The following is a 25,471-nucleotide window of genomic DNA, read 5'->3' on the forward strand; positions in this document are numbered from 1 at the left end:
TCAGGCCAAATTAGACCCCTGTAGGGCCAAGTTTGGCCTGTGGGCCCCTTTGGCAACCCCTGCGCTAGAGAATTTGGCCACTAGACCAAATGACTTAAGCCTATATCAACATTGCGAATTGTTACAATAAATCAAATAGACTTATCCTGGATAGGTTGCACAGTTTCTGTAGTGCCCATTAAGACTGTTGTTAAGACGAATTCTAGGCTACTCCTCTTCTCGCTTTAGGGTTCACTGAAATTTTGCATGTGCTCAGATGAATTATCCTCATTATACGGAAACGGTCTAACCTTCCATAGGTCCTCTCCTGTCCCACTTACAAACTGTCCCTTTAATGAACCGCGCACATCGGTGTTTAATAAAACATTTCCATGTAGACGATGCAGTCCATAAATGAATATGAGCGGCTATAGGACTTCATTGTTCATTCCCATAATAGTCCAGAGGCTCTTCATCGCACCTGGACACGCACGCCCAACAGAGCCTGAAGAGGGAGTGTGTGTAGGGGTGTGTGTGTGTGTGTGTGTGTGTTTGAGTATACAGATGTGTGTGTCTACAGATGTGTGTGTACACTGTGTGTGTATACACATGTGTGTGTGTATACACATGTGTGTATACAGATGTGTGTATGTAGATGCGTGTGTGTGTATACACATGTGGGTGTGTACATAGATGTGTGTGTGTATACACATGTGGGGGTGTATACACATGTGTGTGTGTGTTTACAGATGTGTGTGTGTATAGATGTGTGTGTGTAGGGGTGTGTGTGTGTACAAATGTGTGTGTACATAGATGTGTGTTTGTATACAGATGTGTGTGTATACAGATGTATACATGTCCATGTAGTTTGGGCTGGTGGCTATGTGAGGTTGATGTTTTTTGACTTCACAAGTGCCTTTGATACAATCCAGCCTCAGCTGCTGAAGGGGAAGCTCGAGAGGATGGGAGTGGATCCTGTTTTTGTTCGCCGGATCCACAACTATCTGACTCTCAGGTCACAGTGTCCGGCTGGGTGACTGTGTATCTGGGATACTGACAAGCAACACCGGTGCACCACAGGGAACTGTACTATCACCCTTTCTCTTCACACTTTACACTGCTGACTTTGCCTATACATCCTCAGCTTGTCATGTCCAGAAGTACTCGGACGACACCGCTATTGTGGCGTGTGTAATGGGAAGAGACGAGAGTGTGTACAGGGAGCTCATCACCAGATTCACCTCCTGGAGCAGGGAAAATGGTCTTATGTTGAACACCTCAAAGACCAAGGAGATGATCATTGACTTTTGGTAGGAAGCCCGCCCACCAACCAGTGATCATTGATGGAGAGAGGATCGAGGTGGGTGACACCTATAAGTACTTGGGTGTGCACCTTGACCACAAACTGGACTGGTCAGAGCAGGCTCGGGCTCTGTACAGGAAAGGACAGAGTAGGCTGTTTTTCCTAAGAAAGCTTAGGTCTTTTGATGTGTGTGCTGACATGTTGTTCCTCTTCTATCAGTCTGTTGTGGCAAGTGCTGTCTTCTATGCTGTTGTCTGTTGGGGTGGCAGTATAACCACAAGGGATTGCAATCGTTTGGACAGACTGATAAAGAAGTGTGCATCTGTGATCAGGAGGAGGGTGGACTCTGTGGGAGCTGTGGTTGAGAAGAGGATGAGGGCTTTAATGCAGGGCATCCTGGACAATTCCAGACATCCCTTGCATGACACTATGTCTGCACAGAGAAGCACATGGAGTAACAGGTTCCTCTCACTGAGCTGCAGGACAGTGCGCTTTTCGAGGTCGTTTGTCCCTTCAGCTATCAGGCTGTTTAACAGAACTGCCTGATAGGAACTGTAATTTCTATATGACGAGTACTTTATATTATTGATAGTAATATTTTATTGTTTCTACTGTTATTATTGTGTGTGTTTGTGCAAGTGTGTGTTTGCTGCCGGACACCTGAATTTCTCCCTTGGAGATTAATAAAGTTTTTATCTATCTATCTATCTATCTATCTAGATGTGTGTGTGTGTGTGTGGGGGGGTGGGGGGGGGGGGGGGGGGGGGGTGTATGCATAGATGTGTGAGTATACAGATGTGTGTACATAGATGTGTGTTTGTATACAGGTGTGTGTATACAGATGTGTGTGTGTACAGATGTGTGTGTGTACATAGATGTGTGTATACAGATGTGTGTGCGTATACAGATGTGTGTGTACATAGATGTCTGTATACAGATGTGTGTGTACATAGATGTGTTTATACAGATGTGTGTACATAGATGTGTGTATACAGATGTGTGGGTATACAGCTATGTGTGTGTGTGTGTGTATATAGATGTGTGTGTACAGATGTGTGTGTGTACAGATATGTGTGTGTGTATAGATGTGTGTGTATACAGATGTGTGTGTGTACATAGATGTGTGTATACAGATGTGTGTGTACATAGATGTGTGTATACAGATGTCTGTGCGTATACAGCTATGTGTGTGTGTATATAGATGTGTGTGTACAGATGTGTGTGTACAGATATGTGTGTGTATACAGATGTGTGTGTACATAGATGTGTGTATACAGATGTGTGTGCGTATACAGATGTGTGTGTACATAGATGTGTGTATACAGATGTGTGTGTACATAGATGTGTGTATACAGATGTGTGTGTGTATACAGGGGTGTGTGTGTGTGTGTGTGTGTGTGTGTGTGTGTGTGTGTGTGTGTGTGTAGGGGTGTGTGTGTACAGATGTGTGTGTGTACAGATGTGTGTGTATACAGATGTGTGTGTATATAGATGTGTGTGTATACAGATGTGTGTATAGATGTGTGTGTGTATAGATGTGTGTGTATACAGATGTGTGTGTTGGTATATAGATGTGTGTGTGTATAGATGTGTGTGTGTACAGATGTGTGTATAGATGTGTGTGTGTACAGATGTGTGTGTATAGATGTGTGTGTGTACAGATGTGTGTATAGATGTGTGTGTGTACAGATGTGTGTGTATAGATGTGTGTGTGTGGGGTGTGGGGGTGGGTGTGTGGGGGGGTGTGTGTGTGTGTAGATGTGTGTATAGTGTAGTTGAGGGCTGTACCGGGGAGAGCTCAGTGCCTCTCGTGTCCAGGCTGCGCTCGTGGATTCAAACGCCTTTTCCAGTGCACGAGCGGACCGCGCGCTACAACTCGAGCTGCTGCTGACTTGTCCGCCTCGCGCGCTGCTGTCCTCGTGCGTGGACGGTTATCGCGCTGTTTTTCATCCATCTAAACGATCCACACGCGCGCACAGAGGAGGAGACACCGGGAGCGCAGGGGATGCCGCGGCTTTGAACTGGACTCACCGGAGTGAGCGCGGGCAGCTCGCGCTCTCCGCCGTTACTTTGATTCAGAGGCGCCGCTGCTTCTTCTGCTGCTGCTGCGGAGACACGAAACACCGGGACTTGAGAGTTTCTCCCCGAGTTTTTTGGGTGAGTGTCGGAAAACAGTGTGCGTTTGAGCCGTGTGTGGTAACTTTAGTGCGAGCTCGTGTGCCCGTTATAGGTTTGATCTGAGCGCTCCACAGTGTTGTATCAGCGGGGCACCGTTACTTTTAATGCTACATTATGAGTACATGTTCCTCATGGATACATAGTGTAACACGTTTGGTAGTTTTATCATCCTCGTATAACGTTTTCAGGGGCAGGCTGGTCTGGTCAGCAGTCCCATGCCGAGTCAAAGCAGATCTTTTTGTGTTCTTTTTTTCTCTTCTGGAGGCTGCCTGGTTTTGATTTGTGGGCTTCTTATGGAGTGGGGGCTGGTGTCTGCTCCGTTCACTGTAGAACTGTGTGACTTCAAATAGACCGTGTGCAGAGGTGGACCAGGCAACTGTTGAGCGCAGAGCAGATGTGCAGACAGAGGCGAGATCAGTCACAGCCTGGACGTCCCTACGCCCTGTGAGGATCCTCAGAACAACTCTGTGAGTGCATCGCATCTGAAATCTAATAGCAGTCCATGCAATGCCTCCAAATGAATTACAGCCATTCTACTGTCAGTGTAATACCCCAGAGTGAATAAACTCTGCTGTTTATTGCTTATGGGTTTTGAAATGATCCCCTCTGCTGTGCATTTCCAATGACATGTCACCTCAACCACTAATGAAGGAGTTTCCGGCACACCTCTTAATTTCCACTGAAACATCTTTGTCATTATAAATAATAAGCAGCAGAATACATTAAGCTGTTCTCAGCCTAATCCTCCATCAGGTTTGATGGCGTGACCTTGTGGGACAGCGCTGCAGTATTTACAGATGAGATGAGATTGGTGCATCGATCAGGAAACCAAGTGCACGTGGAAGTTGTCATTTGTTACAGTAAAAGGCGCAGGGAGCCATTTAAAGAGTAATGATTGTGATGTGCTCTTCAGTCAGTCTAGTTGTGTATTCTCACATTGATGTACACAGCGTGTAAGCGTGGGTGATAATAACAAAAATAAATATCTCTATATATCCCAATAACAATACTGAGACCATGTTGTGTCAGTCCAACAGAAATGTGTAAAAATATGACTTTGTAAGTATGTATTGGAAAACATATATATATTTAAAAAAAAAAAAACATATGTCCTTTTCCATTTATTTTTTTTTCTAAAACTATTTACTAAAAATTAAAATGTTGTATCTTCAAAACAACATTCACAGTAATATGGACATTTCAATAATCTGCTGTCCAACACTGCACATTTCTCATGTACATGTGTTTGAATAATGATACTAATACAGATTTTTAAAAGTACTTACTGTTACTCTGTGCAGTTACTTTAGAGTTAATACTTAGAGTTAGTACTGTTTTCATTCTGTTTTGTATGTCACAGTTAATCACAAATACATTTGGAAAAGAGAGCGGCCTTCACCATGTTCTCTTCAGTATTGCAAAAAAGGTAAATAACACTTGTTATTGCACTTTCATTTTTCACCTGAAGTGACACACTTCAGTTGGACATACTTTATTTAAATAAAGTAAATGCTGCCACTGCGTGATGTCATCAGGTGTTGGTGTCTGTGTAATCCCTCAGTCATCCAGGTCTGATCCATATACAGTATATCAACTGTCAATGCAGACAAACTCATTCTTATCACTAAACTAAACCATTTAAGCAGTAGTTTGTGTATATTATGTCAAAGATTTACTGTTTTTGAAAGAAATAGCCAAATGTTGAATTGTATCATTATTTGTGAGGAATTCGATCATTAAACTTGCCTCATTAATCTTATCGTTTCTAGTCTTTTAACTGACATCAATCGTGGCTTTAGGATCACTGACATAATGATACCAAATTTTGAAGCTTTTTGTATGTTTAGAGGCAGAGAGGATGCCAAATTTTGTGCTAGTTTTTGCTTCATGTGGCTAGGTCCAGTAGAGAGATATCAACCGTAAACCGACACAACAACTCTGCAAAGTGAGTCGTCCTGCTTAGTTTTAAACCATAGATATTTCATGCTGTGACGTTGCATGAGCGCAACCTATAGCAAGTGTAATTTAGACATCATCTGCTATTCAATAACTCGCCAGTGTGATTTTGTCCCACAAGGCATTTTAAAGACAGAAAAAAACTACACTATATGTTGGACGTGAAAGCATATACTGCACCATATGAACCGTGACCTGTATCATTCCACATGCACATCCAACGCATCCAAAGTTTCCTGTTTTTTTTTAAATGATCCCACTTCCCGCTAAGAAGATCTTCCCAGCCAGCTATTTCCTCTGGTCTTTAGCTGCTGTGGCTTGGATTAAGTCAGTACAGGCTTGACAATAATCAGTTATTCAGCTCTGGCATTCAGCGCTGCAGACAGAGCGATGGACGTGTCTCACCACAAAGTAAATTGGACTCTGTAAAAGCACAAGTTTACCACTAGTTCTGGGACTATAGCACAAAACCGCTAATGTTTCCATGGCTTGAGAGGTGGTCGGCTGCATGTTTGTTTCTCTAATGGTAGGTATGTCTTGTCCTGACCCATTCTCAGCTACACTCTCTTCTTCCTTAACCGTCCTCGTGGCTTTTGATTTGGCCTCTGTTTCCACTTAACTCAGCTGGATGTTTTCCAAGTAACACCTCAGCACCATTTTTTTACAGGCACTTGGAGTCTTCCTATAGACACGGCACACATGGAGAACGCATGGGGCCTGACAGGGAATGTATGGACGCATTCCTAGCTTTATTGTAGGCTACAGTTCTCCCACTTGTTCTGAAGGATTTCTAAATCGGAATTTCAAGACAACTCACAATAGAGCTGACGTTCCGTGATTGCTGTGGTAATCTGTCCCCAGTGCAATCAGCAAAGTAGAGATTGCACATCACTCTCCCAATTAGCCATGTCAAATTACCGCATGGCTTTTTATCCACCAGCGCTCGTTTGATAATGTTTATTGGCAGGTGTCTACAGAGGAGAGGCAGAAGAAGTGAATCCACAGCTGGTGCGTTTCAGCAGGGACAGATGCATTATGTACAGCTCTACTGTAGTGTGCGGCAGATGGCTACTTCAACTGACGCCAGGCTCTGCTACTTGCCCATATATCTCCATATTGCATCCACACACGTATTATCTTTTTTGTTTGATGGACATGTTTGCTTACCTGCACTTTTTATGTATTGTTATCGTTTCCTTATATACCTTATATACTTCCTGGTTTGGCTCCAATCTGTTACACTGTGCATAGATTGTGCATTTGCTTCAGTCTCCATTTTTAAGCTTCAATCAAGTGAGTTTCATCCCTATAGAAAGGTATGCAATGACTGACCTTGCCTTTAAAAGCTTTAATTCTTCACAAAGTCAGACTCTGGGCTTTTGCTTTACGTCTGGCATAGACAATGAAGTACTTTCACTTTGCAATGCTTTGCCTTAGATTACCTCTCACACCCAGGTATCAGCCGGCTCAAGAGAAGACAAATAAGCAAAGTGATTTTGTCATTGGGCTCGACATGCATCCTTTATCTGGCTTTATTTGAAGGAAAGGCTAATTGTTATGCCTCAGAGGTCCATTGTTAATTAGAAGTTATCTCGGCCCGCTCTCGCATGGTCACTCCTCTAATTGGCAGTCAGTGCCGCTCACCACCTGGCCTAGCCTTTAACTCACCAGGTGCTCGCAGCCAAACCGCAAGCCTTGGCATTATATGGGTATGAGAGCTTAATGGAAGGAGGACAAAGAGAGACAGGAAGCAATAGCAGGGGAAAGAAAACAATCTCATCTGCTGTCATTTTGTAATTAAATGCAAAAAAATAATGACTACTTACCGTGTCACTTGAACTTTTGATACCCCAGAATCAGATCATCATTATCAGATCATTATTCTAAACAACGGCGTATTTCAAACTTCAAACATGCTGCACAGCTCGGCTGATCTCAGCACATTTCCTGTGTGGTTTGCAGCAGCACAGGAAATGTACAAGAAAGCTGTCATTAAAGCTGACACCAGTGCTCTTCATGGCACAGGCCACAAAGCTGAGAAAACATGGAGGGAACATATGTGAGGAATCTGGACACAGTGTGATAATATAATAACAAAGAGCAAATATACAAAGAGTTAAAATAAGTAGCAAAAATAACAACAGACTGGTGTCAAACATAGTACAATTATAGAATTGTATATCTACGTAAAGCTGTATACAAAAAGGTTGAGTTAGGAGAAATAGGGCAAAGATGAAACGGTGATTTGACATGACACAGGGCTGTCTGTTACATAAGGGCAAGTAGTTGTACAGTTGTGTGGAGTGGGACACACATGTCGTCCTGCAGGAACCTGATGGACAACGACCTCCTCTGTCCCTCAGGGGATTTCCTGGGACATTAAACAAGCATTAATAGTAATTAATAGACTTTGCTGAAAGTAAGGTCTTAAAAAGCCTTTGAAAGCATTACATTTAATTTTAAAATGATTTCTAGTATCTGGTTAACATTTATCACAAGAGAGCTTAACTTCGAGGCGGGCAGACACACTCCAAGCAGACAGAGTGCTCAGAGCTGGCGAGGTACTCTCCGAGCCGGGGCAGGCAGCACGCTCCAGAGCCGCTACTCGGAGGTGTGCGTTCTGCAGTTTTTAACACACTCTGCAGTTGTGCATTAAAACTGCATAACACACGACTCCTCGTTGTTTATTTCTTTTGTAGCTTACAGCTAAAGTCTGGATACAGCAGGCATGTGGGAATTAATTTTAAAAAGTCTAAACAACAAAATGACACTAGTCTGTTTTAACAAAACAATACATTAATATATCGCCTTAACTGTAATATTTCAGAGTTGAACTTTTTAAGAAACTTACCCACAGAGGCTGCTGTCTGTGGTCTGCAGGTGACAGGGGAGACATGTCCAAAACTTTACAAAATTCTACATAAAAAATTCCACACTTCCTCATATTTATTGCTGTGTCCTGTGTAAAAGACAGGCAGGCCGTCACGTGTGACATCACATGCGGCTGTCACTTGATATTGGTTATTTTCAGCAAAGTCTTACAGTGTAGAATCAATGAATACACCAACAATACACAAATTTCACAAGAGTGAAATAATGAAATGTCATGAGGACATTTAACTTATGAACATCTTGAAATGAATAGTGGTTCCAATAACCTTGTTTTTTCCAAGTGGCTAATAAATGTTTTCAATGAAAATACCAAGCACGAGGTGGTGTCATGAAGCAAAGACACCTGCTATGTAAACCTCACAGGTCAGGTGGAGTTCAATTAGCCAAAATGTTGATATTATTCCTCAGAGAAAGGTGTGGCATTGTTCTCGGAGCATGGAGATGGCAGTGCGATGGCCTTTCAGAGCAGTAGACAGGTGCTCTGTGCAAGACAAACAAACCTCTGATAAAATGTGCCGTACATCTTTGTGCTCTGGAGAACAAAAGACCTTTGTCTTTACATGGCGCAAAGTCAATGGGGTTGCTTTGTGTTGCCGCTCCAAACTTCACACTTATTCAAATGTGTCATCCCTTTGTTGTTTTATTACAGTGGCAATCTGAAATGTACGAGGGGTGAGATACTGTTACAGTGTATGAAGGAAACATTAAAGAACAGCACTATAATGATGTTTGTGCTGTGGACGCAGCCTTGTGAATGTTTATCGAGGGTTTGATGTTGCTCTTATTATTTTTTATTTTTTATTTCTTCTGCTTTGGCCTTGAGCTCTGGACAAGTATACACTTCTTATACATTAAAACATTAATTTACTCTGGATGTGTCCGATCAGCAGCCGCACTAGCTGTAATAAGTCATGTGTAAAATTAAAAGCTAAAGGCCACAAAGAAAAAGACAAATTGAAAATCACTTTCTTTCTCTGCCCTAATTATAATAAAGTGACCAATCAGTGGTGTGACTGCTGTAATTAGTGACAGCAAAATCATTACTTTGGCTAATGCTCTACTGCCACCATCGTTAATAATGCTTCATTAATTAAACATACTATGGAAAACAGTTGCCTCTTCCTACAAAAAATGACTTATCCTTGACTGGACTTGTGGATGTCTCACTAGCTTCATTTTGAACTAGAGGTCATCCATCCATCCATTTTCTTCCACTTATCCGGGGCCGGGTCACGGGGGCAGCAGTCTAAGCAGGGACTCCCAGACTTCCCTCACTCTGGACACGTCCTCCAGCTCCTCCGGTGGGACCCCAAGGCCTTCCCAGGTCAGCCGAGAGACATAGTCCCTCCAGCGTGTCCTAGGTCTTCCCCGGGGCCTCCTCTCGGTGGGACATGCCCCGAACACCTCCCTAGGGAGGCGTCCAGGGGGCATCCTGAGCAGATGCCCGAGCCACCTCAGCTGGTTCCTCTCAACGTGTAGGAGCAGCGGCTCTACTCCGAGCTCCTCCCGTGTGACCGAGCTCCTCACCCTATCCCTAAGGGTGCGCCCAGCCACTCTGCGGAGGAAGCCCATTTCAGCCGCTTGTATCCGCGATCTTGTCCTTTCAGTCATTACCCAAAGCTCATGACCATAGGTGAGGGTAGGAACGTAGATTGACCAGTAAATGGAGAGCTTCGCCTTCCGGCTCAGCTCCTTCTTCACTACAACGGACCGGTACAGCGACCGCATCACTGCAGACGCTGCACCGATCCGCCTGTCAATCTCACGCTCCATCCGTCCCTCACTCGTGAACAAGACCCCGAGATACTTGAACTCCTCCACTTGAGGCAGAGACTCACCACCCACCCAGAGAGGGCAAACCACCTTTTTCCGGTCGAAAACTATGGCGTCGGATTTGGAGGAGCTGATTCTCATCCCAGCCGCTTCACACTCGGCTACAAAACCGCCCCAGTGCCTGCAGCAGGTCCTGGCTCGAAGAAGCCATCAGGACAACATCATCTGCAAACAGCAGAGATGAAATCCTGTGGTTCCTGAACCAGACCCCCTCCGGGCCCTGGCTGCGCCTAGAAATTCTGTCCATAAATATAATGAACAGAACCGGTGACAAAGGGCAGCCCTGGCAGAGTCCACAAAACACATGTGGACTGGTTGGGCAAACTCCCATGAACCCTCGAGGACCCGATGGAGAGTATAGAGCTGGTCCAGTGTTCCACGACCGGGACGAAAACCACACTGCTCCTCCTGATCCGACGTTCAACTATCGGTCGGATTCTCCTCTCCAGTACCCTGGAATAGACCTTACCAGGAAGGCTGAGGAGTGTGATTCCCCTGTAATTGGAACACACCCTCTGGTCCCCCTTCTTATACAGAGGGACCAGCACCCTGGTCTGCCAGTCCAGTGGTACTGTCCCCGACCGCCACGCGATGTTGCAGAGATGTGTCAGCCAAGACAGTCCCACAACATCCAGAGACTTGAGGTACTCGGGACGGATCTCGTCCACCCCCGGAGCCTTGCCACCGAGGAGCTTACCAACCACCTCAGTGACTTCAGCCAGGGTGATGGACGAGTCCGCCTCCGGGTCCCCAGTCTCTGCTTCCTCCTCGGAAGACGTGACGGTGGGATTGAGGAGATCCTCAAAGTATTCCTTCCACCGCCCGACAACATCCCCAGTCGAGGTCAGCAGCTCTCCACTCGCACTGTAAACAGTGTTGGTGAAACACTGCTTCCCCCTCCTGAGGCTTCGGACGGTTTGCCAGAATTTCTTTGAGGCCGTCCGATAGTCCTCCTCCATGGCCTCCCCAAACTCGTCCCAACCCCGAGTTTTTGCCTCTGCGACTGCCCGAGCCGTGGCATGCTTGGCCTACCTGTACTCATCGGCTGCCTCAGGAGTCCCACGAGCCAACAAGGCTCTATAGGACTCCTTCTTCAGCTTGACGGCATCCCTTCCTTCCGGTATCCACCACCGGGTTCGGGGATTGCTGCCGCGACAAGCACCACAGACCTTACGACCACAGCTACGAGCGGCCGCATCGACAATAGAGGTGGAGAACATGGCCCACTCGGAGTCCATGTCCCCAGCCTCCCCCGGGATCAGGGAGAAATCTCCCAGAGGTGTGAATTGAAGACCCCTCTGACAGAGGGCTCCGCCAGACGTTCCCAGCAGACCCTCACGATGCGCTTGGGCCTGCCAGGTCTGTCCGGCTTCCTCCTCTGCCAGCGGATCCAACTCACCACCAGGTGGTGATCGGTTGACAGCTCAGCCCCTCTCTTCACCCGAGTGTCCAAGACACGCGGTCGGAGGTCAGATGACACGGCAACAAAGTCGATCATCGACCTCCGACCTAGGGTGTCCTGGTGCCACGTGCACCGATGGACACCCTTGTGCTCGAACATGGTGTTTGTTATGGACAAACTGTGACTAGCCCAGAAGTCCAATAACAAAACACCACTCGGGTTCAGATCAGGAAGGCCGTTCTTCCCAATTACGCCCCTCCAGGTGTCACTGTCATTACCCACATGGGCGTTGAAGTCCCCCAGGAGAACAACGGAGTCCCCAGTCGGTGCACTGTCTAGTGCCCCTCCCAGGGACTCCAAGAAGGCCGGGTAATCTGCACTGCTGTTTGGCCCGTAGGCCGACACAACAGTGAGAGACCTGTCCCCGACCCGAAGGCGCAGGGACGCGACCCTGTGTTGGGGTGAACCCCAACACGAAGCGGCTGAGCTGTGGGGCAATGAGCAAGCCCACACCAGCTCGCTGCCCCCCCCCCCCCCCCCCCCCCCCCACGGGCAACGCCATAGAAATAGAGAGTCCAGCTCCTCTCAAGGAGTTGGGTTCCAGAGCCCAAGCTGTGCATGGAGGCGAGGCCGACTATATCTAGTCGGTAACGCTCAACCTCCCGCACCAGCTCAGGCTCCTTCCCCCCCAGCGAGGTGACATTCCATGTCCCCAGAGCCAGTCTCCATGTCCGGAAATCTGGTCGTCGAGGTTCCCGCCTTCGACCGCTGCCCAGATCTCCATGCACCAGCCCCTTACGGATCCTCTTGCGGGTGGTGGGTCCACATGAGGACGGCCCCACGTCACTCCTTCGGGCTGAGCCCGGCCGGGCCCCATGGGGAGAAGCCTGGCCACGAGACACTCGCTGTTGAGCACCCACCCCAGGCCTGGGTCCAGGGTAGGGCCCCGGTAACGCCGGTCCGGGCGACGTAGCTAGCCTTGATCTTTCTCTTTTCATAAGGGGCTTCTGAATCGCTCTTAGTCTGTCCCGTCTCCCTGGACCTGTTTGCCATGGGTGACCCTACCAGGGGCATGAAGCCCCTGACAACATAGCTCCCAGGATTTGTCAGGCACTCAAACCCCTCCACCACGTTAAGGTGGCGGTTCAGGGAGGGGATATATAACTAGAGGTCATTTCAGGAATTATAAGCAGGAGAGATGTAAATACACCTCCACTAAACTGTTGTAGCACCTACAACGGACCAGACATGTCAACAGTGAGTTAAACACTAACAAGGTCATTGTGGTAGGAAATGATTATGTTCTTTTTTACTATATGCGTTATCATCGATTATAATAGGTGAACAGTAAGGCTGGGCACTGCAGTTTTTGTTTCATGCTGATAAGATCAATCATTTCTGAGTGAAAAGTTCACATTTAAAGTTTGGAATGGGGAATATGTGAGGGAGCAACATGCGGAACTTGATTTGGGATTCCTCAGTCACCTGACAAAGAATCTATTGAAAAAAATCACTGATATTTTAAGAAAGAAATTCCTAAAAATATCACAAAGGGTTAATTCTGTAAACCCAAATGTGTGCGTGACACCTGGGGTCTAGGACCACTATCATAACTTGGTTTGGAGTTTCTAGGTCACCTAACCTGGAAGCTCGTGAAAAAATATATACATTAATTAACCAAAAAAATACACTAAAATATAATGAAATATTTTATAAAATATAGGTGTACTATACATTTTTATTTTTCAAATGTTTTTGTTTCATAATTGCGTTTAACAATTTCAAGGGATTCATTTTTTAAGAGTAACTTATTGATAGTCCCAAACCAGCGTACATCGGACATGGGGGCGGTCAGCGGGGTGGTCAGCGGGGTGGTCAGCAGGCTGGTCAGCGGGATGGTCAGTGTAAGCTCCTGCTGCTGTTGCAGGGGCGAATATCCAACGCCAAACATGAAACCAACCTCACTGCGGTTTCTCTTTGGGGAAAGGCTCTGTGATTGGATGAGCTAAAGTGGCGGGTGCACACTGCTCCAGTGGGTGGAGCGGGTGCACACTTGCGCTCTCCTCAGTGGTACACCGGTGCTCTCTTGTGCTGCACAGCCAATACACATGAATGGTATTCAGAGCCACGCTGGCCGCTCTCCGAGTCCTGTGTACATGGGCCTTTAGTGACATTAAGTAGATTTAAATCAGCACTAGTGAACTTGACTCAAAGCTTTCCCCTAAACAAGAGAGCGGTGACTTCAGAACCACACACTCTCACTGCCTGTGGATCGGCTGTAGACCTGTCCATTAAAATGCACTCGCCTTCTCATCAAGATCGACCAAAGTTTAAATTAAATTTTTTCCACAGCCCTACTACAACTTAAAATACAGACTTTCAAACATCATCTGTGCATTAAGAAAAACAACAGCACTTGTCCTGACTTGCCCCTTACGTCCTAAAACCTGTTCTGTGCATTGTCACACTGTGTTTATACAGTAAATAAGGCTGATGCCCTCACTGCTCACACAGCTCCCGTCTGTTTGAATAATATCACTTTGACAAGGCCACTTCAAAGTACAGTTCAAGTGTTTGTCAAATGTTTGTACATTCAGAACCTTTTAAATGCGACCTGCAGCTGCAATGCTACTGTACAATTAGCATCTTAATAATACTTAATGCTGTTTACTTTATTGATCTCGCAGTCATATTAGGTTGGATAATCAGCCGGGATATTTACTTACCAAAAGCTCTAATGTGTCATTTAGTGATTTGAAGCTGCATGGCATGTAGGCCTGTCACAATAATTATATTGACTTATTGTTCAATATATAAAAGCTGGAACAATATATTTTGGGGCTCAATATTTATTGTCTGTAGGTTTCTTCATAAAAGTCAGGAGATTTGGGGTATTTTTGTTGTAATACGATAACATTTGAGCTGTAGAGGGTAGTATAACTTCTGTGGCTAATTATTGGTTTATTCTGCCATGTATTTGTTGCAGCTCAGGCCTTTTCAATGATACTGTCTATTTGAAAAATGTTTACTGGAATTATCTTGAATTATTGTTATTGCATCAGTGGCATAAAGTAGTTTCAATGTTATTGTTTATTCCAGTATGTCTCTGTAGAAATATACTGTATCATGCTTCAAAATGTATTATCATGACATAACGGCATCTTCATGGCTTTTTAGAGATCAGAATGTTCATCATGTTGATTCTGCTGATGGCAGTCGGAGGTCTTGTTCAGTCAGTAGTCGGGCTCGGTGATATGGGGGGAAAAAAACATATACACATATATATATACAGACATGGAATTTTTTTTTTTTTCATTTACCTATTACATGAATCAAGACAAAATACACATTAAAAGCAAAGATTAATGACTTTTAAGTGCTCCATTTCAATTCAATTAAACTCAAACTCAAAAACATTTTAAGTGTAAAGCGTAAAACACATGTATGAAACACATTTGTGTCCATGATATTACAGCATGTTTTGTCAGCAGACCTGGCAGTTAAAATGCACTTAGCTTATCTTCGATCTCTATCTGTCAATCTTTTGATTTTTGGCACAGCCCTAGTGAACAGATTGATAAAGCCTGTGCTGTGGTAACTAGAGCTGCTGCGATTAATCGACTAACCATGATTTTGATAATTGTTATCTGGGCTATGCAGACTCACACAAAAACACTTTTACAACAAAAACACTGACTTTATTACAGATTTTCAGATTGATCTGATCTGAAAGTCTATTTAGAAGCCTTCAGTCACCATCCATATTTCAGCCATGGTTTGGTCTAAAAATGGATTTAAAAAGACTCAATGTACAACATTATATATATATATATATATATATATATATATATATATATATATATATATATATATATATATATGGGACATGGAATGTCACCTCGCTGGGGGGGAAGGAGCCTGAGCTTGTGCGGGAGGTTGAGCGTTACCGGCTAGATATAGTCGGCCTCACCTCCACGCACAGCTTGGGCTCTGGAACCCATCTTCTTGAGAGGGGTTGGACTCTCCATTTCTCTGGCGTTGCCCGCGGGGAGCGGCGGCGAGCTGGTGTGGGCTTGCTCATTGCCCCACAGCTCAGCCGCTGCGTGTTGGGGTTCACTCCGGTGAACGAGAGGGTCGCGTCCCTGCGCCTTCGGGTCGGGGACAGGTCTCTCACTGTTGTGTCGGCCTACGGGCCAAACAGCAGTGCAGAGTACCCGGCCTTCTTGGAGTCCCTGGGAGGGGTACTAGACAGTGCACCAACCGGGGACTCCGTTGTTCTCCTGGGGGACTTCAACGCCCATGTGGGTAACGACAGTGACACTTGGAGGGGCGTGATTGGGAGGAACGGCCTCCCCGATCTCAACCCGAGCGGTGTTTTGTTATTGGACTTCTGTGCTAGCCACAGCTTGTCCATAACAAACACCATGTTTGAGCACAAGGGTGTCCATCGGTGCACGTGGCACCAGGACACTCTAGGTCGGAGGTCGATGATCGACTTTGTTGTCGTGTCATCTGACCTCCGACCGCGTGTCTTGGACACTCGGGTGAAGAGAGGGGCTGAGCTGTCAACTGATCACCACCTGGTGGTGAGTTGGATCCGCTGGCGGAGGAGGAAGCCGGACAGACCTGGCAGGCCCAAGCGCATTGTGAGGGTCTGCTGGGAACGTCTGGCGGAGCCCTCCGTCAGGGGGGTCTTCAACTCCCACCTCCGGGAGAGCTTCTCCCTGATCCCGGGGGAGGTTGGAGACATGGACTCCGAGTGGGCCATGTTCTCCACCTCTATTGTTGATGCGGCTGCTCGTAGCTGTGGTCGTAAGGTCTGTGGTGCTTGTCGCGGCGGCAATCCCCGAACCCGGTGGTGGACACCGGAAGTAAGGGATGCCGTCAAGCTGAAGAAGGAGTCCTATCGAGCCTTGTTGGCTCGTGGGACTCCTGAGGCAGCTGATGAGTACCGGCAGGCCAAGCGTGCCGCGGCTCGGGCAGTCACAGAGGCAAAAACTCGGGGTTGGGAGGAGTTCGGGGAGGCCATGGAGGAGGACTATCGGACGGCCTCAAAGAGATTCTGGCAAACCGTCCGACGCCTCAGGAGGGGAAAGCAGTGCTTCACCAACACTGTTTACAGTGCGGGTGGAGAGCTGCTGACCTCGACTGGGGATGTTGTCGGGCGGTGGAAGGAATACTTTGAGGATCTCCTCAATCCCACTGTCACGTCTTCCGAGGAGGAAGCAGAAACTGGGGACCCAGAGGCGGACTCGTCCATCACCCTGGCTGAAGTCACTGAGGTGGTTGGCAAGCTCCTCGGTGGCAAGGCTCCGGGGGTGGATGAGATCCGTCCTGAGTACCTCAAGTCTCTGGATGTTGTGGGACTGTCTTGGCTGACACGTCTCTGCAACATCGCGTGGCGGTCGGGGACAGTACCTGTGGAATGGCAGACCGGGGTGGTGGTCCCTCTGTATAAGAAGGGGGACCGGAGGGTGTGTTCCAATTACAGGGGAATCACACTCCTCAGCCTTCCCGGTAAGGTCTATTCCAGGGTACTGGAGAGGAGAATCCGACCGATAGTCGAACCTCGGATTCAGGAGGAGCAGTGTGGTTTTCGTCCTGGTCGTGGAACACTGGACCAGCTCTATACTCTCCATCGGGTCCTCGAGGGCTCATGGGAGTGTGCCCAACCAGTCCACATGTGTTTTGTGGATCTGGAGAAGGCATTCGACCGTGTCCCTCGTGGTGTCCTTTGGGGGGTGCTCTGGGAGTATGGGGTCCGGGGCTCTTTGCTAAGGGCTGTCCGGTCCCTGTATGACCGGAGCAGGAGCTGTGTTCGCATTGCCGGCAGTAAGTCAGACCTGTTCCCAGTGCATGTTGGACTCCGCCAGGGCTGCCCTTTGTCACCGGTTCTGTTCATTATATTTATGGACAGAATTTCTAGGCGCAGCCAGGGGCCGGAGGGGGCCTGGTTTGGGAACCACAGGATTTCATCTCTGCTGTTTGCAGATGATGTTGTCCTGATGGCTTCTTCAAGCCAGGACCTGCAGCAGGCACTGGGGCGGTTTGCAGCCGAGTGTGAAGCGGCTGGGATGAGAATCAGCTCCTCCAAATCCGAGGCCATGGTTCTCGACCGGAAAAAGGTGGTTTGCTCTCTCCGGGTGGGTGGTGAGTCTCTGCCCCAAGTGGAGGAGTTCAAGTATCTCGGGGTCTTGTTCACGAGTGAGGGAAGGATGGAGCGTGAGATTGACAGGCGGATCGGTGCAGCGTCTGCAGTGATGCGGTCGCTGTATCGGTCCGTTGTGGTAAAGAAGGAGCTGAGCCGGAAGGCGAAGCTCTCGATTTACCGGTCAATCTACGTTCCTACCCTCACCTATGGTCATGAGCTTTGGGTAATGACCGAAAGGACAAGATCGCGGATACAAGCGGCTGAAATGGGCTTCCTCCGCAGAGTGGCCGGGCGCACCCTTAGGGATAGGGTGAGGAGCTCGGTCACACGGGAGGAGCTCGGAGTAGAGCCGCTGCTCCTACACGTTGAGAGGAACCAGCTGAGGTGGCTCGGGCATCTGCTTAGGATGCCTCCTGGACGCCTCCCTAGGGAGGTGTTCTGGGCATGTCCCACCGAGAGGAGGCCCCGGGGAAGACCCAGGACACGCTGGAGGGACTATGTCTCTCGGCTGGCCTGGGAACGCCTTGGGGTCCCACCGGAGGAGCTGGAGGACGTGTCCGGGGTGAGGGAAGTCTGGGAGTCCCTGCTTAGACTGCTGCCCCCGCGACCCGGCCCCGGATAAGCGGAAGAAAATGGATGGATGGATGGATGGATATATATATATATATATATATATATATATATATATATATATATATATATATATATATATATATATATATATATATATATATAGATATATATATATATATAGATAGATAGTTAGTTAGTTAGTTAGTTAGTTAGTTAGTTAGTTAGTTATATATATAATATAGTTAGTTGTAGCATCTTTTTTTTTTTAAACAAAATCACTAAATTAATCATCTGAAAACCTTATGAGCATATTGATGTTTATCAGGATATTGACTGGTACAAGCCAACATTTGAATCAGCATAATGGTATTTATTTATTTAAACTTGGATTACACCAGGATTAAAAAAAGGACCAGGACAGAACTGGCCTCAAACCAGACCTAAACCAAGTGTGAACACAGTCTTACTTTTATTTTTAGCATCAGGAGCACCATTAGAGATAAGGCGTCATTTTGTCCTCAATCAGCTTATCACAGTTATTTTTCCTCTGAAGTGAATGTACGCAGACAAAAGTAGCAGCACATCTGGTGATGTATATGAATTCTGTGCAGTGAAAATATTGTAATTAAAGTCTGCATAGATGCATATGTATAAGCTGTGGAATTTGAGGTCACATACTTGCAGATCTCTAGAGAAATCTCCTCAAGCTGCTTTTGCTGCCAAAAGTTTGTTATTTCTGTATGCTAAATATGACATGTTTCTAAGCTTAGTCAATGCTTTTTATGCATGAAGCTGAATTGTGCTAAGATGTAGTGACTTCTACTTCATCCACTAACTTAAGTTCTTGTTTGTGAAGCAGCTTTTCTTAAGTCTTAAAGTTCATGAATCACAAGAGTTCAACAACCTGGAGAGTTTGCACTCCTCATGTCATTTGTTCTCTCTAAGTCATAGCAGTAATTGCTGGTTTGAGCAATTTGTTCATCTGTTCCTCTGTACATTGGGCTGCTCTGTGTGTGGTTGAACCCTGGATATCAGACGTCTGCAGACTGTCATTTCTAACTTTTAATCCTCTGAACACTGAAATGAAAACTTATTAACTCATTCTATTTCTTCTTCTAGAGAAAGAGCTGGCCGGCATGGCTGACAAGTATAAATTCATTTCTTTATTTCTGAAGTGACCTTTAAATAAAAGTTTTTTCTCATGTCAGGATCAGGAACAGTGTTTGGTTGATTTGGGTGTTGCCGAGTTGACAGAATTTTTTTATTTTTTTTTTACTTGTGTTGTGTTTTTTGCAGAAGTCACTGATATTATCCATCTATAATAGCTGGATATTTGAAGCAATTCATCTTCTTCACAAATGTGAGAAAAGCCCCTGTACGGCTTTGTAGCATGAGACAGCAGCGCCAATATAATCCATACACAGTGCAGCCTGTCCGGGACCTGACCCTGACCACTGCAAAATGTAAAGAAACATTGTCTAAAACTGTTGTTGATGACTGTATGTATTTTTATGGGCACTTAAATGAGTCTTAAGTTAAGACTAAAGGACATGTAAAAAAGAAAATAATAAAGTTTTAGGCTGTTCAGTGACATTGGACTTAAGACTTGGAGACCTCTCTCTTACACATCATTATGAGACACAGAGCACATCTTTTCCATAATTAAGACGAATGAAGAGTTATTTTAGGGGAAAGGTGTATCTGTCTTGCCACCTGACCGCACGACCCAGAAACCTTGCCAAAATGCAAATGAGTGCAGGTGGATTGGGAGACTCCAGCATATGTAGTGGAGTTGTTAATCTATCCAGGCCCCTCTGCCTCCCTGATGTTTCTCCTTCTGCACAATCCATCTCTGAGGAAGCTCCTTACCCTTTGAGGTCCTGCAGCTGTATCACCTCTGCTCAGGAAATAGGGAGAGACTCAGGGGTATTTTGTGTTTTTAATTTAAAGCTAATAAATAATAGAATCTTTAAGATGAGTCACTTTTTAATTAAACAATTCTGTACTGTTTATTTTACAGCTCTGTGTCCGAACAAATGAGGTGTCCAAGCATGGATCTATAAAGCACTTAAGTTGGTGAAACGCAGTAATGGTGATAAATGTCCAATTCCATCAGTACATATGAGGTTGATAGAGAGGAAAATTGCATCTGTTATGTTTTTTTTTTTTTAAATATAATGTTTATCACTTGGACACACATGTTAAAGCTACAGTCTGCAGGGATCACTTTTGCCGTCTACTAGTAAAAAAATCAAAGCTAACCTATTAAAACTATAATTTATATGAAGATGGTGCACTGTTAATCTTTTGTTACACTTCACAGGCAAATGAATTCTGATGATATTTCAACTAACAAGAATCTATCTGGAAAATTGTGGTTCGGGTGGAAGCCAAAGGTGAAGGCAGGCCTGTCGTATATTCTTCAGCCTATTTTAACAGAAATGCTAACAGTTGTTTGGAAAAATACTATAACCAATAATCAAAATACAAAAAAGTGTATTCTTTGTTACAGCAGATATGTACAGGACAGGGCCCAGACCGGCCCTGGTCAGGAGCCTTCTGGCGTCCCAAGCAAGTCTCCCTGAACCTCTTCCCTAGAGCATCTCTCCCCCTGGTCTCCTTCTGAGCATCTGACCTCTGAGTATTTATACCAGAATTACAAAGCTACATATATTTCACATCATAGTCACATTTGATTCCCATCCATGAGTTAATCAGCTTTTACTCTTAGACAGGTAGAACAACATAGAGTTTCCTGTGGGATGAGGACAGAGTCTTCACACATGTTCATGTCTGCTCTGGGACTCACACACTGACTCAGAGCAAATGCATTTACACATGTGAAGACATGTGATGAGAATATTATCTTCACAACATCAATGTACATACATTTGGAATCACACAGTTTTGGAAAAAATAAAAATAAATAAACACAAAAAATATACATGCAGCGTGAATCTCATGTGCTTTTGTAAACAGAAAAGTGTTCTGTGCTTTTCTCTTCAGTCTAATGAATTAAAGCTTGATTTCTCTGTGTGTTCTGCTGTTGTGAAGCATTTGTTTGAAGCGTTTGTTTGTTTTAAGTATTTGTATGAATGTTATGCCTTTCCCCAATTATATTTGATGGGACCTGTCAGAGAATGATTATGTGTACAACTCACATCAAGAGTGCTACACTGGCCTCTGCCAGGTTAAAGGTAAAAGGTAGTGTGTTTTCAGGTGGTCAGTATGAGCCAGGGGTTAAATGGATCAGATTCTCTCATGATTCAGGTCCAGGGCCTGATACAAGTAGATCCAAGAAGTCCTCTTGTTCATTTTGCTTATATAGCAAATATGGAAAGGCTGATAGTCTGCACTTTTAAACCACTGTGCTGGACTAAGACTTACAAAGTGAAAGTCTTAGAGTGTGAAGTGTGCATGGATGGTTTCACCACTCGCAGCATGACAGTCCATCTCTTCTTAGTTCCAAATGGAAGCAGAGCACTTCAAGCCTAATTCTCAATCTGTGTCATCCTTTCTTCATCAAACGGATGATTTTTCGTCTGAAGTTGTGTCACAGATGTTGTTAATCAAAGCAGAGCTGCAGAGGAGAACACAAGAATGAATATTGAAAAACAGAAGTTACCTCCATTCAATCATGTGACCCCCGATCTTGAGAATACAAGGACATTATTTGCCTGCAGCTTCCAATAACAATTTGAATATCGCACCTCTGTCATCATCATAAACAGTGTTGTCAGAGGAGGCCTAGTCATCTCTCAGGGTCCAGTAATCAGCTTAAGGGATAATAGAGCCATTATTGAGTTGTCTTGTCTCTGGTGGCTCCTGATCTGCTGTATCTAGCGCTGACCATTTGACTTTGCTGTCTGCAAATTTGAATCTGATGTTTTCATCACACCCTTGGGCTCTTGGGAGCAACAAAGGCCTCTACACAATCTTATTACACTCTGAATTGTTACTGTAAATGGGATTGATACTGTATGTACATAACTTCGACAGGCAATATCCAGTGTTTAATTTAGAAATGTCACTTTACATTTAGAGTCAAAGTAATTATAGAGTTATTTTTAAAAAGTATTTGGGGACTTTGTGTTTGTACTGGTGGGGAGCATTTTGGTATTTTTCTGTTCTATGATAAGATTCTGCTATTTATTTATTAACCATATTGTACATTTAGAAAAACATTTTGTTCATAATCCTACATCAGGGTTATTTTGTCAGTACCATAATTTAGTTTCAGTATTAACGTTTGTCACGATGTTTTCTTCAGCAGTATGTCACACTTCAAAATGTGTTATCAGGCTGTATCTACCAGGTTGGTTTAGGTGTATAAATTACAGGGGAGAAAAATGTGAACTTTTTCTTTGCCTGTACAGTATACTGCCACTATGCTTCACTACTCAACAATATATATTTTTTGTTTTGTTTTGTTTTTCATCATGTATCATCTCAGTCAAATGTGCTGACACAGTGATCTCTGTTAACATGCACTGTGGTCAGACAATAAGTGTTCCTACACAAACAAGACAGTGCTACTTTAAAATAGTTCCTAGTGTTTGTTGCTGCTGCTTCCTTGGCACTTCTCACCTCGTGGTGCAGATTGTGATGCATATGTGGCCTGTTTACATGTTCGAGGTGAAAATTAGTTTGGAACAGTTTTTCCATTACCAGTAGATTTCATGGTTGCATTTTGTTTTTTTTTAATTATTATTACTGACTGAAAGATGTTGAGGCATTGTCAATTTTCCTTTCCACATTGTAACATGAGCCTATATTATTCCTGTCAAATGCAGAACTCTTTCTGTTGAGTGACAGCTGAACATAAGAAGGCAGCGATTTGAAAAGTCATTGTTGGCTCTGTCTGCAGTGTCATTTGCATTCTGTTGTCATTTCAGGCTGTTCATCTGGCTGTAATAATGCCTTGTTCTTTGTTTAGAGCAAATGAGGATGTTTTATATCAGAGGTCTAATTACACTACTATTATCAATTTAATAATAACTGCTAAGGATACTATTTGAGCTAAATGGTTACTTTAGGGACCGACAAATAATTCCATTGGGGAAAAACACTTAATCCTTGGCAAAAAATCATTATACTCAACCAGCCAAGCTGCCACATTGATGTGATCTGGCGTTCTGGTCATATGGGCTATGTTATCAGCAGTTTATGGTCTTGTCACCCACAAAAGCACCTATTCAAATCCAGCAAAGTGTTCCATTGAATTATATTTGCATGATTAACAATGGTGGCAAAGGCCAACAGCATCACAGCCGTGTGTTTCATATGATTTACACACCTGCTTTTATGGACTCTTGTTAAGGCTACACTTTATTGAGACTTTATTTATTGACTGTGTTATTGAGGTTGTTAAACTTGTGAATGGTGTCAATGTAGTGGCATTAACATTATTTTTTTGTAAAAAAAAAAACAAAACAGTGGTTCTCAAACTGTGGTTTGTGTGCCACTGGTGGTGTGTAAGCTTTTTCTCGTCGTACTCCACTTAAGCTTTAGTGTTGACTCAATTTTATCCAAATCTTCCCCTCCTTTAGGTGATTTTGGATTTCTATTTTAATTCTGGTTTAGCCCCAGGTCAGACCTGATATCGTCCTGTTATGGAGCTGGTGTAGATCTGGTGTTTCTTGGAAAGTAACATTTTGCCTTAGGTGTTCAAAGTTTTGAAAACCACTGATTTTTTCAGACAGCACGGATTCTCTGGTCCTGTCAATATCCTAATATTAATGTGTAGCAAAGCTGTAATCAACAAAGATTAAAACTTTTCCTAGGCCTCTGATGTCTTAAAACAAGATTTGATCTATTTTTCTTGTCAACATATTCTGGGGGAGTAATTATGTGGAAAATCAGGGATGATGTCACTGCGCTACAGCAAAAACATTCACATTCACACAGAAACAGCAATACCTCATAGTCCAACTTGCAGAGGAATGTATGCTCTGTCCACCAGTGAGATGGATGAGTGGGCAGAGCTATGTTCCATCCACAGGAGCAATCATGGCAGATAATCCATCGAAGCCAAACTCTGCACAAGTGCTGCTTGTGTCATTGGCTGTGACTTTGGGATTGTAGCGTTTCAATCTTAGTTGCTTCCTGCGGAGTGTGTTGAGCTTGATTCTTGGTTAGCTTTTTTGGTCATAGTTTTTTTCCCCTGAAGTTCTCAAAAAAAAAATAAAAAAAGATTTCTGTTTTTTTCAGCCATGGCTGACCTTATCCGGCCTGTGAGAACCAGACACTTTGACAAAACTGTGCAAAGACGAGGGGGTCCAGAACAGTATCCTGTCACATTGATTCCAGTGGGTGTGAGTGACAGGCAGGTTAACCAATCAGAGACACACACTCTGTTTGGGTAAAAACAAACATGATGGTTACGTAAAAAAAAAAAATAACACAGAGGACGAGGAACAGCCAGTAAATTCAACAACCAAAGCACTAAATTGTTATTTATCTCAGTTCTGAATGATATGACAATTTTTTAGTTATGATGGAGGTTTCTTCACGCTGTAAGATCTGATTCCAGAGTGTAGAGGGACTGGCTGGTCGAGCGCAGCGTAACTCCTGTGCTGCATGTTTTTCAGTCCAGCCAACATTTGAATTTGCTTTAAATTTGTTTAGCTTGATCTTAAATACAGCACTGTCAGTTGCTGAAATGGTTGTGATTTCTGTCCACAAGGTTGTTCCATATCTTTATTTCATGTTTTCCCACAAAGGACATGTGAGCAAATACCACAGCATAATCAAGTGCTGTCAAACGCTGCTTGTTGCCATGACTATGTATTGATTGGTGGTATGGGATGTACACTGCTGTATAGATAGTATCTAGTAGCTTGAAGTGTCATGTTTGTGGAGGAAGCTGTAAAAAATTCTGCATAGGCCAGTTTATTGTTACAGATACATAAAGGTTTTGTAGAATTTCTTAAAGTTTCTAAAATTGCTTTGAGACTTAATGCAAATGGAAACGGTAAACAAATCAAAAACTAGACCTCAGAAATGTCTGTATTGGCTCTGTGAAGGCTGATTGATGCACCCAGCATAACACATTGTATAAGCTCAGAGAAAGGAAAATACAGAACAGGTACAGTGACAGAAATGGAAAAAGTACATTCCCCACCATAAAACTGTCTCCACCACTGGATAAGACTGAAGATTGGAGCGAAGATTTATTGCTGAGAAAAATCCCCTCAAATCCTCT

The 25,471-nt window shown here is 44.5% G+C and overlaps 1 protein-coding gene across 1 annotated transcript in view; it reads left to right on the forward strand.

Moving 5' to 3' along the window:
- Positions 1-3,084: 3,084 nt before the first annotated feature.
- Positions 3,085-25,471, forward strand: part of LOC117378897 (CMP-N-acetylneuraminate-beta-galactosamide-alpha-2,3-sialyltransferase 1-like) — a 67,742-nt gene continuing 45,355 nt past the window's right edge. The window contains exon 1 of the mRNA XM_033975587.2: positions 3,085-3,439. The gene's annotated coding sequence lies outside the window, so the exon portion shown is untranslated. The remainder of the gene's footprint in view (positions 3,440-25,471) is intronic.

Source organism: Periophthalmus magnuspinnatus, chromosome 11 (genome assembly GCF_009829125.3).
Source record: "Periophthalmus magnuspinnatus isolate fPerMag1 chromosome 11, fPerMag1.2.pri, whole genome shotgun sequence".
NCBI lineage: Eukaryota > Metazoa > Chordata > Actinopteri > Gobiiformes > Gobiidae > Periophthalmus > Periophthalmus magnuspinnatus.